Here is a 13,084-nt window from a genome sequence, read left to right on the forward strand (position 1 = left end):
AATGTGGGGATGTTAATCATCTTCGTCCCCAATGCCCTCAATGGATCCAAGAGCAGCAGCAACCTCCTCGTGGACGCGCCTTCAACCTAAACGCGAATCAAGCACGCAACGACAATGATGTCGTTAATGGTACGTTTCTTGTTAACCATCTTTATGCTTCGATACTATTTGATACTGGTGCGGACAAAAGCTTTGTGTCCTTAGAATTCGAATCATTGTTAAATTGCACACGCCCTAAGCTACCTAAGTCGTATTCCGTCGAAGTCGCCAATGGCAAGTCCATCTTAGTCGATTCCATTCTCCTCGATTGTCGTCTTACTCTTAACAAGCATGCTTTCTCTATTGATCTCATACCCATGCAATTGGGTAGTTTCGACGTCATCATAGGCATGGATTGGCTTCAAAAGAATCATGCCGAAATCGCTTGTCGCGAGAAATTCGTTCGCTTACCTCTTCCCTCTGGTGATGTTTTACACGTTTATGGAGACCGACCTTCAAGGGGACTCAAGCTGATGTCCTGCACACAAGCAAACAAGTACTTACGCAAACAGTACTTTGCCTTTTTAGCCCAAGTGGTGGAAGAAAAAGGCAAGGGAAAGAGCCTAAGTGATGTTTCAGTGGTGCGTGATTTCCCTGACGTCTTCCCTGAAGAATTGCCCGGTCCTCCTCCTCCTCGATCTGTTGACTTTCATATTGACCTCGTACCTGGTGCGACTCCTGTCGCCAAGGCTCCTTATCGTCTTGCACCTTCCGAGATGCAAGAATTGTCTTCTCAGCTTCAAGAACTCCTCGATAAAGGTTTCATTCGTCCAAGTACCTCTCCTTGGGGTGCTCCTGTGCTCTTCGTTAAAAAGAAAGATGGTTCTTTCCGCATGTGTATCGACTATCGTGAGCTCAACAAACTCACCGTTAAGAATCGCTATCCTCTCCCGCGTATCGACGACCTCTTTGATCAACTTCAAGGCGCTACCTGTTTCTCCAAAATCGATCTTCGTTCTGGCTATCACCAACTTCGAGTCCTCGAAGAGGACGTTCCCAAAACTGCTTTTCGCACTCGCTATGGACATTACGAGTTCGTGGTTATGCCCTTTGGCTTAACCAACGCACCCGCTGTGTTTATGGATCTCATGAATCGTATTTGTAAACCATACTTGGATCGCTTTGTGATCGTCTTCATTGATGATATTCTCATTTATTCTAAATCTCGAGCCGATCATGAGCGTCATCTTCGTCTTATACTTGAACTTTTGCGTGCTGAACGTTTATATGCTAAGTTTTCTAAATGCGAGTTTTGGATTAAAGAAGTTCAATTCCTTGGGCACGTTGTTAGTGAAAAAGGAATCCATGTCGAACCTTCAAAAATCGAAGCCGTGAAGAATTGGACCGCGCCTAAATCACCTTCTGAAATCTGTTCTTTCTTAGGATTGGCGGGTTATTACCGTCGATTCATCTCGAATTTTTCAAAAATCGCCGTTCCTCTCACTTCATTGACTCAAAAAGAGAAACCTTTTGCTTGGGGTCCTGAGCAAGAGGAATCTTTTCAAACTCTCAAGGACTTGCTTTGCAACGCTCCTATTCTCGCTCTTCCTGATGGGAATGACGATTTCGTGGTGTATTGCGATGCCTCAAATCGTGGTCTTGGTTGTGTGCTCATGCAACGAGACAAAGTCATCGCTTACGCCTCTCGTCAACTCAAAATACATGAGAAGAATTATACTACCCACGACCTCGAGCTTGGCGCAGTTGTTTTTGCGTTAAAGATTTGGCGACACTACCTATATGGTACTAAGTGTGTGGTTTTCACCGACCATAAGAGCCTACAACACATCTTTGACCAAAAAGAACTCAACATGCGACAGCGACGTTGGGTGGAATTACTCAACGACTACGACTGCGAGATTCGCTACCATCCTGGTAAGGCGAATGTCGTGGCCGATGCACTTAGTCGTAAGGCTCATGTAGATGTCATTCGTTGTTTTCACGTCTCGAGCGATCTTCACAATCGCATTCGTGAAGCGCAGTACTCCTCTATCAATGAAGGTTCCATGGCTGTAGAAATACGTGGAGCATCTGAAAGTGAACTCGTTTCAAAACCTGATGGTCTTCTCTATTGTTGCGATCGCGTTTGGATACCAGATCGTGACAATCTTCGTGACCTTATCATGAACGAAGCACACAAATCTAGGTACTCAATTCACCCGGGCGCTGACAAGATGTACCATAATCTACGTACATCCTATTGGTGGCCTGGTATGAAGAGAGATATTGCTGCGTACGTTTCCAAGTGTCTTACCTGTTCGAAAGTCAAAGCCGAGCACCAACGACCTTCTGGTCTACTCGAACAACCCGAAATTCCCGTTTGGAAATGGGATAGCATTGCGATGGACTTCATAACTAAACTCCCACGTACACCTTCTGGTTACGATAGCATTTGGGTAGTCATTGATCGTTTGACTAAGTCCGCACAATTCATTCCCATTCGCGAGGATTTCAAGGTTGAACGACTTGCTCGTGTCTATACCAATGAAGTCATACGCCATCATGGTGTTCCTCTCGACATCATTTCTGATCGTGATGGTCGATTCACTTCGCGTCTCTGGCAAACTTTTCAGTCCGCTATGGGTACTCATTTGAATCTTAGTACGGCTTTTCATCCTCAAACGGATGGACAGACTGAACGTACTATCCAAACCCTAGAGGACATGCTCCGTTCTTGTGTCATCAACTTTGGTGGTAGTTGGGATGTGCATTTACCTTTGATCGAGTTCTCGTATAACAATAGCTACCACTCCAGTATTCAAATGGCTCCTTTCGAGGCATTGTATGGTCGCAAATGCCGATCTCCTTTAAGCTGGCACGAGATTGGTGACAAACATTTTACTGGCCCTGAGATCATACAAGAAGCAACGGATAAGATTCTCCAAATCCGTGACAATCTACTCAAGGCTCGAAATCGTCAAAAGAGCTACGCAGACAAGGGACGCAAACCTATGGAATTCGACGTTGGGGACCATGTCCTACTCAAGGTGTCTCCTTGGAAAGGAGTGGTTCGTTTTGATAAAAAGGGAAAACTTGCCCCTCGTTATGTTGGTCCTTTCAAGATACTCGAAAGGATTGGTAAGGTGGCTTATCGACTCGACTTACCTCAGGAGCTCAGCAATGTTCATCCAACGTTCCACGTCTCTAACCTAAAGAAATGTCTCGCTGATGAAGGACTTCAAGTTCCTCTCGAAGATCTTCAAATCAACGATACTATGCATTTCGTGGAAAAACCGGTAGAAATCGTGGACCAGCAAGTCAAGTTACTAAGGCGCAGTAAGATTCCTATCGTCAAGGTTAGATGGGAAGGAAAACGTGGCGCCGAATTTACTTGGGAACTCAAAAAGGATATGAAGTCAAAGTATCCTCATCTTTTCCCTACGTCTTCCTAAATTTCGGGACGAAATTTCCTAAAGGAGGGGAGACTGTAACGCCCGACTCTTTTGTACTTTCCATTTATAGAAAGTTTTGTTCGTATTTCTATTTTTGGAAACCTTGTATTCTTGTAATCGTTCCTTTCGTTGTAATCATTATCAAACCGAGACTTGGATCATTAATGAAACTTGTATTTTGTTGTACACACTCTATGTATGCTCGTATGTTCGACTTCGTGAATCAATCAATGTCTAATCGTTATTTTTGGAAACTATGTGCGAAACTTGTAATTAATCTAAACTTATGCATTGAACGTCTTTTGAACGAGAACGATACTTGGTTATGACATTTATACGCTTAAACATACTTGGTTACGATCATCATGCTTAACTACACCTTATACTATGCTTTTATATCAAAACAAGTCCCTAAACTATCAAAAATGCACCTAATAGACTCAAGCATAAACTTCAGGGGGGTAAAATGCAAAGTTATGGAACTTGCCGGCACTAGGGCGCCGCGTGACGCGAGGGTCCTAGACGTCACGCGAGCCCCTTGTTTCGGCAGAATGTGTGTTTCCTTGAGCTGCATGCACGAAATCCCATTAATCCAATTCACCCAATCACCTCTAATCACCTCCAGTCACCTTCTAACTCTTCCATCATAAATACCCACCTTCTCCAACCCATTTGACACTTTCACAACTCTCTAATCTTCACAAATTCACTCTCTAATCTGCAGTAAATCTGAGTTTTGGACAGATTCTTGTATCTTCACAAAAGTGAGTGTAACTTGCTCATTTCTTAACCAAACTACTTGGTTCTTCTTTCTAATGCTTTGTTATGTTCTTGGGTTTGAATCCTTGGTTTTTCCTTGGAAGAATCATGCTTGGATTTGCCCTAAAATGGACTAAAACTTTCTGTTTTGTTTATTATTAATCAACAACTTGTTATTTCTTATCCAACTTGTGTCTAACACATCTCACACCAATGTCCTAATGCTTACAACCTCTCTTATGGTTGGTTAAGCTTAAAAACATGGTTGAGACATTTAAATCAGAGGTTAAAACCTCACAAACCTTCTGTTTTAATTAGGGTTTTACCCACAAGTGGTGTTCAAGTGTGAAACTTGATGTATGTGTGATGGTTGGTTTAGCCTAGGCTATCCCTTCATAAGAATCCACTCATTACTTGATGTTTTCTATAGATTAGTTGTTGTTATTACCTTAATACTTGTATGTTCATGACCCTCCTTGTTGTTTATAACAACAAGTGTAGTGGTGAACAATAGAGGTGCCTAAATGGAAGCTTGTTCTTCCTACCTCATGTATGTATTCTATGACACAAAGAGGTACCTAAATGGAGACATTAATCTCCTACCTCATGCTTGAATCATAAGACTTGTAAACTATATAATATCTAAGTTATTCTATATGTATACATCTAAGTAACTAAGACTTGATGATGACTTAATAGTTATTTGTTAAGTGGACGTTACATCATCTATGACCATGCCCTTGCTACGACTCTAATGGATCTTAGAATCCATGAAATCATACCAACTCTTTTGAGTTTCAATAGTGTCAAGAACAAGAGTTATGTGTACAAGATGATTATTTTCACCTATGTTACTTTCTATATATTTTAAAAAACTCCGAATCTATAATCTTCCGTTATACGCCAAACTCACACACCTACGTTTCCTTGTGTAGAAGGATAAGGTGCTCCGAACTAATTCATCTACAAACTTGCTCTCGGAACTTCAAGTCACCACTTGTAAACCGTGTGTATACTCGAACCCATTTTTACTTTTAACACTTTGGGTGCAACATGTATTCTATATTAAACGCACATGACACTTGAAACTTATTTGAAACTTACTCTATCCATTTAAACATGAAACATGAAACTTGTGAATCTTGAGACTATTTTGTGCTATGTGAACGTTTAATTCTTGTGTGTAGTTCCGCCTTAACAATAGTAGCGCTATAGGAGTAATGCACCTCCCCGTTAGTCTTTGGGGTATTGTTAGGAGGAGACATATCAACCTCCCGTGAAACTTTGGGTTAGGTACTTTAACGCATTGGGAAACTTGGGCTATCACTTGGACTACGTAAACTAGCATGATTGAAACTATTTTATTATGTTCATGTTGGATATGAGTTTTATTCTAATATGCTATGTAAACAAACTTGTATACTCGCTCTTTGCTTTTGCATTGAACTCTATTTTAATACATGTTGCAGGTTGATTATTGAAGTATGGATGAATGATGAAACAAGTTAGGGTGGACTAGATACACACCTAGATTAATCTATCATTTTGTTTGTTATGTTATGTTATGAAACAAAGTTGTTATTTCCTTTTGAATTATGTATGACATTTAGTTTTGAAATGAAATTTGAATTTAATTAAATATTGTCACATAGTATTATGACGTCTCTAGCAATCTATACACACTTCGTCTCATCCCGATGTTTCCGCCATCGGTTGGGGTGTGACAGTAGTTGTGTCATTTTTGTCTCATACACTGCGTAGGGACCTCTAAGGAGCGTATATAAAGCTCCATTTTTGTATTTTTTTATTGTGTATTCCTTTGTTTATTTATAAAAAAATAGAAAATTATTTATAAAAAAACAATATTATTGGTAAATAATACAAATATAAATTATAAAAATAAAAAATAATATAAATATTATGAATTATAAAAACTAAAAAAGAAAATTATTTATAAAAAAAATATTATTGGTAAATAATACAAATATATTGTTTTGTTATCGTTTAAATTAAATTATCGTATACCTTTGTTTATTTATTAAAAAAAGAAAATAATTATAAAAAAACAATATTATTCGTAAATAATACAGATATATTATATTGTTATCGTTTAAATTAAATTATCTTATCGTATTGCATCGTATCGTATCGTATTACATCAAATCGTATCGTATAGTGTATAGTATATAAGTCTCGTATAGAGGCCTATACGGGTGTTATTGTATAGTATAGTATTGTATCGTATCGTATAGTGTAGTATAAGTCTCGTATAGGTTTCCTATAGGTCTTGTATATGCATATAGGATTAGACGGGACCTAAACCACACCTATACGATACGATATCACACTTAGAGGCTTATACGAGGTTAATACGTGACCTAAACCACACCTATACGATAGGATATCACACTTATAAGCTTATACGAGGTCAATACGTGACCTAAACTACACCTATACGATACGATATCACACTTATAGGCTTATACGAGGTCAATACGTGACCTATACTGCGTTATATGAAACGGTATCACACTTATAGGCTTATACGAGGTCAATACCTGACCTATACACCGCTATACTATACGATACGATATCACACTTATAGGCTTATACGAGGTCAATACGTGACCTATACGACGCTATACGATACGATATCACACTTATAGGCTTATACGAGGTCAATACGTGACCTATACTACGTTATACGATACGATATCACACTTATAGGCTTATACGAGGTCAATACGTGACCTATACTACCCCTATACGATACGATATCACACTTATAGGCTTATACGAGGTCAATACGTGACCTATACGACGCTATACGATACGATATCACACTTATAGGCTTATACGAGGTCAATACGTGACCTATACTACGTTATACGATACGATATCACACTTATAGGCTTATACGAGGTCAATACGTGACCTATACTGCACCTATACGATGTGATATCACACTTATAGGCTTATACGAGGTTAATACGCGACCTATACGACGCTATACGATACGATATCACACTTATAGGCTTATACGAAGTCAATACGTGACCTATACTACGTTATACGATACGATATCACACTTATAGGCTTATACGACGTCAATACGTGACCTATACTACACCTATACGACACGATATCTCACTTATAGGCTTATACGAGGTCAATACGGGACCTAAACCACACCTATACGATACGATATCACACTTATAGGCTTATACGAGTTCAATACGGGACCTAATATTTGTATTATTTTTAATTCTTATAATTCATAATATTTGTATTATTTTTAATAATATTGTTTTTTTATAAATAAACATGGAAATACCCCAAAATACACACAATTAATTTACTTTTTTTTATAAATAAACAAATGAATACACAATAAAAAAATACAAAAATGGAGCTTTATATACTCTCCTTAGAGGTCCCTACGCAGCGTATGAGACGAAAATGAAACAACTAACCTTGTATTTGGCTTCGTATAGCCTCAACACAAGGGTATAAAAGACATTTTCAGACCTTTATATATGCTCCTTAGAGGTCTATACGCAGCGTATATATACAATAAGGGTTAAAAAGATAATTTAACCACATGTTTGGGGTTAAAAATAAAAACTACCCTTTATATACGCTGCGTATAGACCTATACGCAGCGTATATAAAGGTTTGAAAATGTCTTTTATACCCTTGTGTTGAGGCTATATGAAGCCAAATACAAGGGTAGTTGTGTCATTTTTGTCTCATACGCTGCGTAGGGACCTCTAAGGAGCGTATATAAAGCTCCATTTTTGTATTTTTTTATTGTGTATTCCTTTGTTTATTTATAAAAAAAGAAAATTATTTATAAAAAAAACAATATTATTGGTAAATAATACAAATATAAATTATAAAAATAAAAAATAATATAAATATTATGAATTATAAAAATTAAAAAAGAAAATTATTTATAAAAAAACAATATTATTGGTAAATAATACAAATATATTGTTTTGTTATCGTTTAAATTAAATTATCGTATTCCTTTGTTTATTTATAAAAAAAAAGAAAATTATTTATAAAAAACAATATTATTCGTAAATAATACAAATATATTATATTGTTATCGTTTAAATTAAATTATCTTATCGTATTGCATCGTATCGTATTGCATCAAATCGTATCGTATAGTGTATAGTATATAAGTCTCGTATAGAGGCCTATACGGGAGTTATTGTATAGTATAGTATCGTATCGTATCGTATCGTATAGTGTAGTATAAGTCTCGTATAGGTTTCCTATAGGTCTTGTATATGCATATAGGATTAGACGGGACCTAAACCACACCTATACGATACGATATCACACTTATAGGCTTATACGAGGTTAATACGTGACCTAAACCACACCAATACGATACGATATCACACTTATAGGCTTATACGAGGTCAATACGTGACCTAAACTACACCTATACGATACGATATCACGCTTATAGGCTTATACGAGGTCAATACGTGACCTATACTACGTTATATGAAACGATATCACACTTATAGGCTTATACGAGGACAATACCTGACCTATACGCCGCTATACGATACGATATCACACTTATAGGCTTTTACGAGGTCAATACGTGACCTATATGACGCTATATGATACGATGTCACACTTATAGGCTTATACGAGTTTAATACGTGACCTATACTACGTTATACGATACGATATCACACTTATAGGCTTATACGAGGTCAATACGTGACCTATACTACCCCTATACGATATGATATCACACTTATAGGCTTATACGAGGTCAATACGTGACCTATACGACGCTATACGATACGATATCACACTTATAGGCTCATACGAGGTCAATACGTGACCTATACTACGTTATACGATACGATATCACACTTATAGGCTTATACGAGGTCAATACGTGACCTATACTGCACCTATACGATGTGATATCACACTTATAGACTTATACGAGGTTAATACGTGACCTATACGACGCTATACGATACGATATCACACTTATAGGCTTATACGAAGTCAATACGTGACCTATACTATGTTATACGATACGATATCCCACTTATAGACTTATACGACGTCAATACGTGACCTATACTACACCTATACGATACGATATCTCACTTATAGGCTTATACGAGGTCAATACGGGACCTAAACCACACCTATACGACACGATATCTCACTTACAGGCTTATACGAGTTCAATACGGGACCTAATATTTGTATTATTTTTAATTCTTATAATTCATAATATTTGTATTATTTTTAATAATATTGTTTTTCTATAAATAAACATGGAAATACCCCAAAATACACACAATTAATTTACTTTTTTTTATAAATAAACAAATGAATACACAATTAAAAAATACAAAAATGGAGCTTTATATACGCTCCTTAGAGGTCCCTACGCAGCGTATGAGACGAAAATGAAACAACTAACCTTGTATTTGGCTTCGTATAGCCTCAACACAAGGGTATAAAAGACATTTTCAGACCTTTATATACGCTCCTTAGAGGTCTATACGCAGCGTATATATACAATAAGGGTTAAAAAGATAATTTAACCACATGTTTGGGGTTAAAAATAAAAACTACCCTTTATATACGCTGCGTATAGACCTATACGCAACGTATATAAAGGTTTGAAAATGTCTTTTATACCCTTGTGTTGAGGCTATACGAAGCCAAATACAAGGGTAGTTGTGTCATTTTGTCTCATACGCTGCGTAGGGACCTCTAAGGAGTGTATATAAAGCTCCATTTTTATATTTTTTTTATTGTGTATTCCTTTGTTTATTTATAAAAAAATAGAAAATTATTTATAAAAAAAACAATATTATTGGTAAATAATACAAATATAAATTATAAAAATAAAAAATAATATAAATATTATGAATTATAAAAATTAAAAAAAATTATTTATAAAAAACAATATTATTGGTAAATAATACAAATATATTGTTTTGTTATCGTTTAAATTAAATTATCGTATTCCTTTGTTTATTTATAAAAAAAGAAAATTATTTATAAAAAAACAATATTATTCATAAATAATACAAATATATTATATTGTTATCTTTTAAATTAAATTATCTTATCGTATTGCATCCTATCGTATCGTATTACATCATATCGTATCGTATAGTGTATAGTATACAAGTCTCGTATAGAGGCCTATACGGGTGTTATTGTATAGTATAGTATCGTATCGTATCGTATAGTGTAGTATAAGTCTCGTATAGGTTTCCTATAGGTCTTGTATATGCATATAGGATTAGACGGGACCTAAACCACACCTATACGATACGATATCACACTTATAGGATTATACGAGGTTAATACGTGACCTAAACCCCACCTATACGATACGATATCACACTTATAGTCTTATACGAGGTCAATACGTGACCTGTACGACGCTATACGATACGATATCACACTTATAGGCTTATACGAGGTCAATACTTGACCTATACTACGTTATACGATACGATATCACATTTATAGGCTTATACGAGGTCAATACGTGACCTATACTACCCCTATACGATACGATATCACACTTATAGGCTTATACGAGGTCAATACGTGACCTATACGACGCTATACGATACGATATCACACTTATAGGCTTATACGAGGTCAATACGTGACCGATACTACGTTATACGATACGATATCACACTTATAGGCTTATACGAGGTCAATACGTGACCTATACTACACCTATACGATACGATATCACACTTATAGGCTTATACGAGGTCAATACGTGACCTATACGACGCTATACGATACGATATCACACGTATAGGCTTATACGAAGTCAATACGTGACATATACTACGTTATACGATACAATATCACACTTATAGGCTTATACGACGTCAATACGTGACCTATACTACACCTATACGACACGATATCTCACTTATAGGTTTATACGAGGTCAATACGGGACCTAAACCACACCTATACGATACGATATCACACTTATAGGCTTATACGAGGTCAATACAGGACCTAATATTTGTATTATTTTTAATTCTTATAATTCATAATATTTGTATTATTTTTAACAATATTGTTTTTTTATAAATAAACATGGAAATACCCCAAAATACACACAATGAATTTACTTTTTTTTTTATAAATAAATAAAGGAATACACAATAAAAAAAATACAAAAATGGAGCTGTATATACGCTCCTTAGAGGTCCCTACGCAGCGTATAAGACAAAAATGACACAACTACCCTTGTATTTGGCTTCGTATAGCCTCAACACAAGGGTATAAAAGACATTTTCAGACCTTTATATACGCTCCTTAGAGGTCTATACGCAGCGTATTTAAACTTTGTGAAAAAATGTTCCCTCAAACCTACCAAAATGACTCAAAAAAATCTAATGGTTTATATACGCTGCGTATAGACCTATACGCAGCGTATATAACCCTTGTTTTCTGTGCAATGATTGCTGCTAAGGCTCTGAAATCCATGGTTTATATACGCTGAGTATAGCTCTATACGCAGCGTATAGAGGTAACCCTATACGCTGCGTATAGGTCAATACGCAGCGTAGGTAAACCCTAAGTGTGCAGATAGGCAAACTGGGTGTGCAGATAGTTAGGGCCTATTTATACACCAATTATGAGGACACCCAATAAATCTAGGAAAAACTCACTTGTTTTCTTATTTGTTAATCATATTTTTAAGATTCAATTAGTTGGATGATCCCCATGGTCCGAATATGTACAAAGGTATATTAGTCGTATAAAAAGTTAAAGTAAAATGTCATTTTCGTCCTTGAGATTTGACCAGTTTTGCGACTTCCGTTCAAAAACTTGTTTTTTTTGCATCTGGATCCAAAATGTTTGCAATCTTGTCATTTTCATCTTACTCGTTAACTCCATCCATTTATTAACGTTATGTTAGGGGTATTTTCTTTCTTTTACCTATTTGTTTATTTATTTATTTAACGTCAAGTTAGGTAAAAGGACAAAAATATCCCGACTTAACGCTAAAAAATGGATGGTGTTAACGGGTCGAATGAAAATGACAAGATTTCAAACTTTTTGGATCCAAATGCGAAAAAACAAACCTTTAGACAAAAGTCGCAAAACCATCTAAACTTCAAGGACGAAAATGACACTTTATTCATAAACAAATTAACACTAAAAAACAACTGACATCTGCTTGAAAGACAATCTTTCTTATGATATTAAAACTATAGGGATCACACATGTAATTTTTCATACTGAAGAACCAAACTTGTAATATCGACAAACCACAGAGACCATCCGAGTAATTAACTCTATTTTTATATAACTAGAACCCGCTATACAAAGTATACTTGTACATGTAATAAATACAAAAAGTTTACGCTTTTACATATCTCTACATCGACATCTTCTAGACTCTGGTTCCACTTTTATGTTAAAGTCATGTATCTTACATATTTTGTCCTTTGATTGTTAAAGGCAAATGATATTTTTTTCTAAAAACTAACACAAAGAGTTAACAACAATTTCTAGAAAGGTTGAAAAGTATGACAATATATGAAGTTCTGAGACGTTTTCTTTACTTAAAAAATTGAAGGACACGATCTGCAAGTGTTTAATTGCAAAAAAATTATAAAAAATAAAAAATAAAAATCTAAGATTGAAAAGTATAGCAAATACCACTAGATCACCATAAGACTATCCGTAGTGAAAGGTTCTGGCGTTTTTTCCCAAAACAAAATACGCCCCTAAACGCCACATGGACCGCCCCGTTGGGCGTTTTTTTCTATTTTTTGGCCAAAGCGTTTTATTTAAAACGCCAAATTCGCACAAAGATTGAGATAGGACGGTTGTGTACAACG

The sequence above is a fragment of the Helianthus annuus genome, chromosome 9 (assembly GCF_002127325.2).
Source record: "Helianthus annuus cultivar XRQ/B chromosome 9, HanXRQr2.0-SUNRISE, whole genome shotgun sequence".
In the NCBI taxonomy this organism is placed as follows: Eukaryota; Viridiplantae; Streptophyta; class Magnoliopsida; order Asterales; family Asteraceae; genus Helianthus; species Helianthus annuus.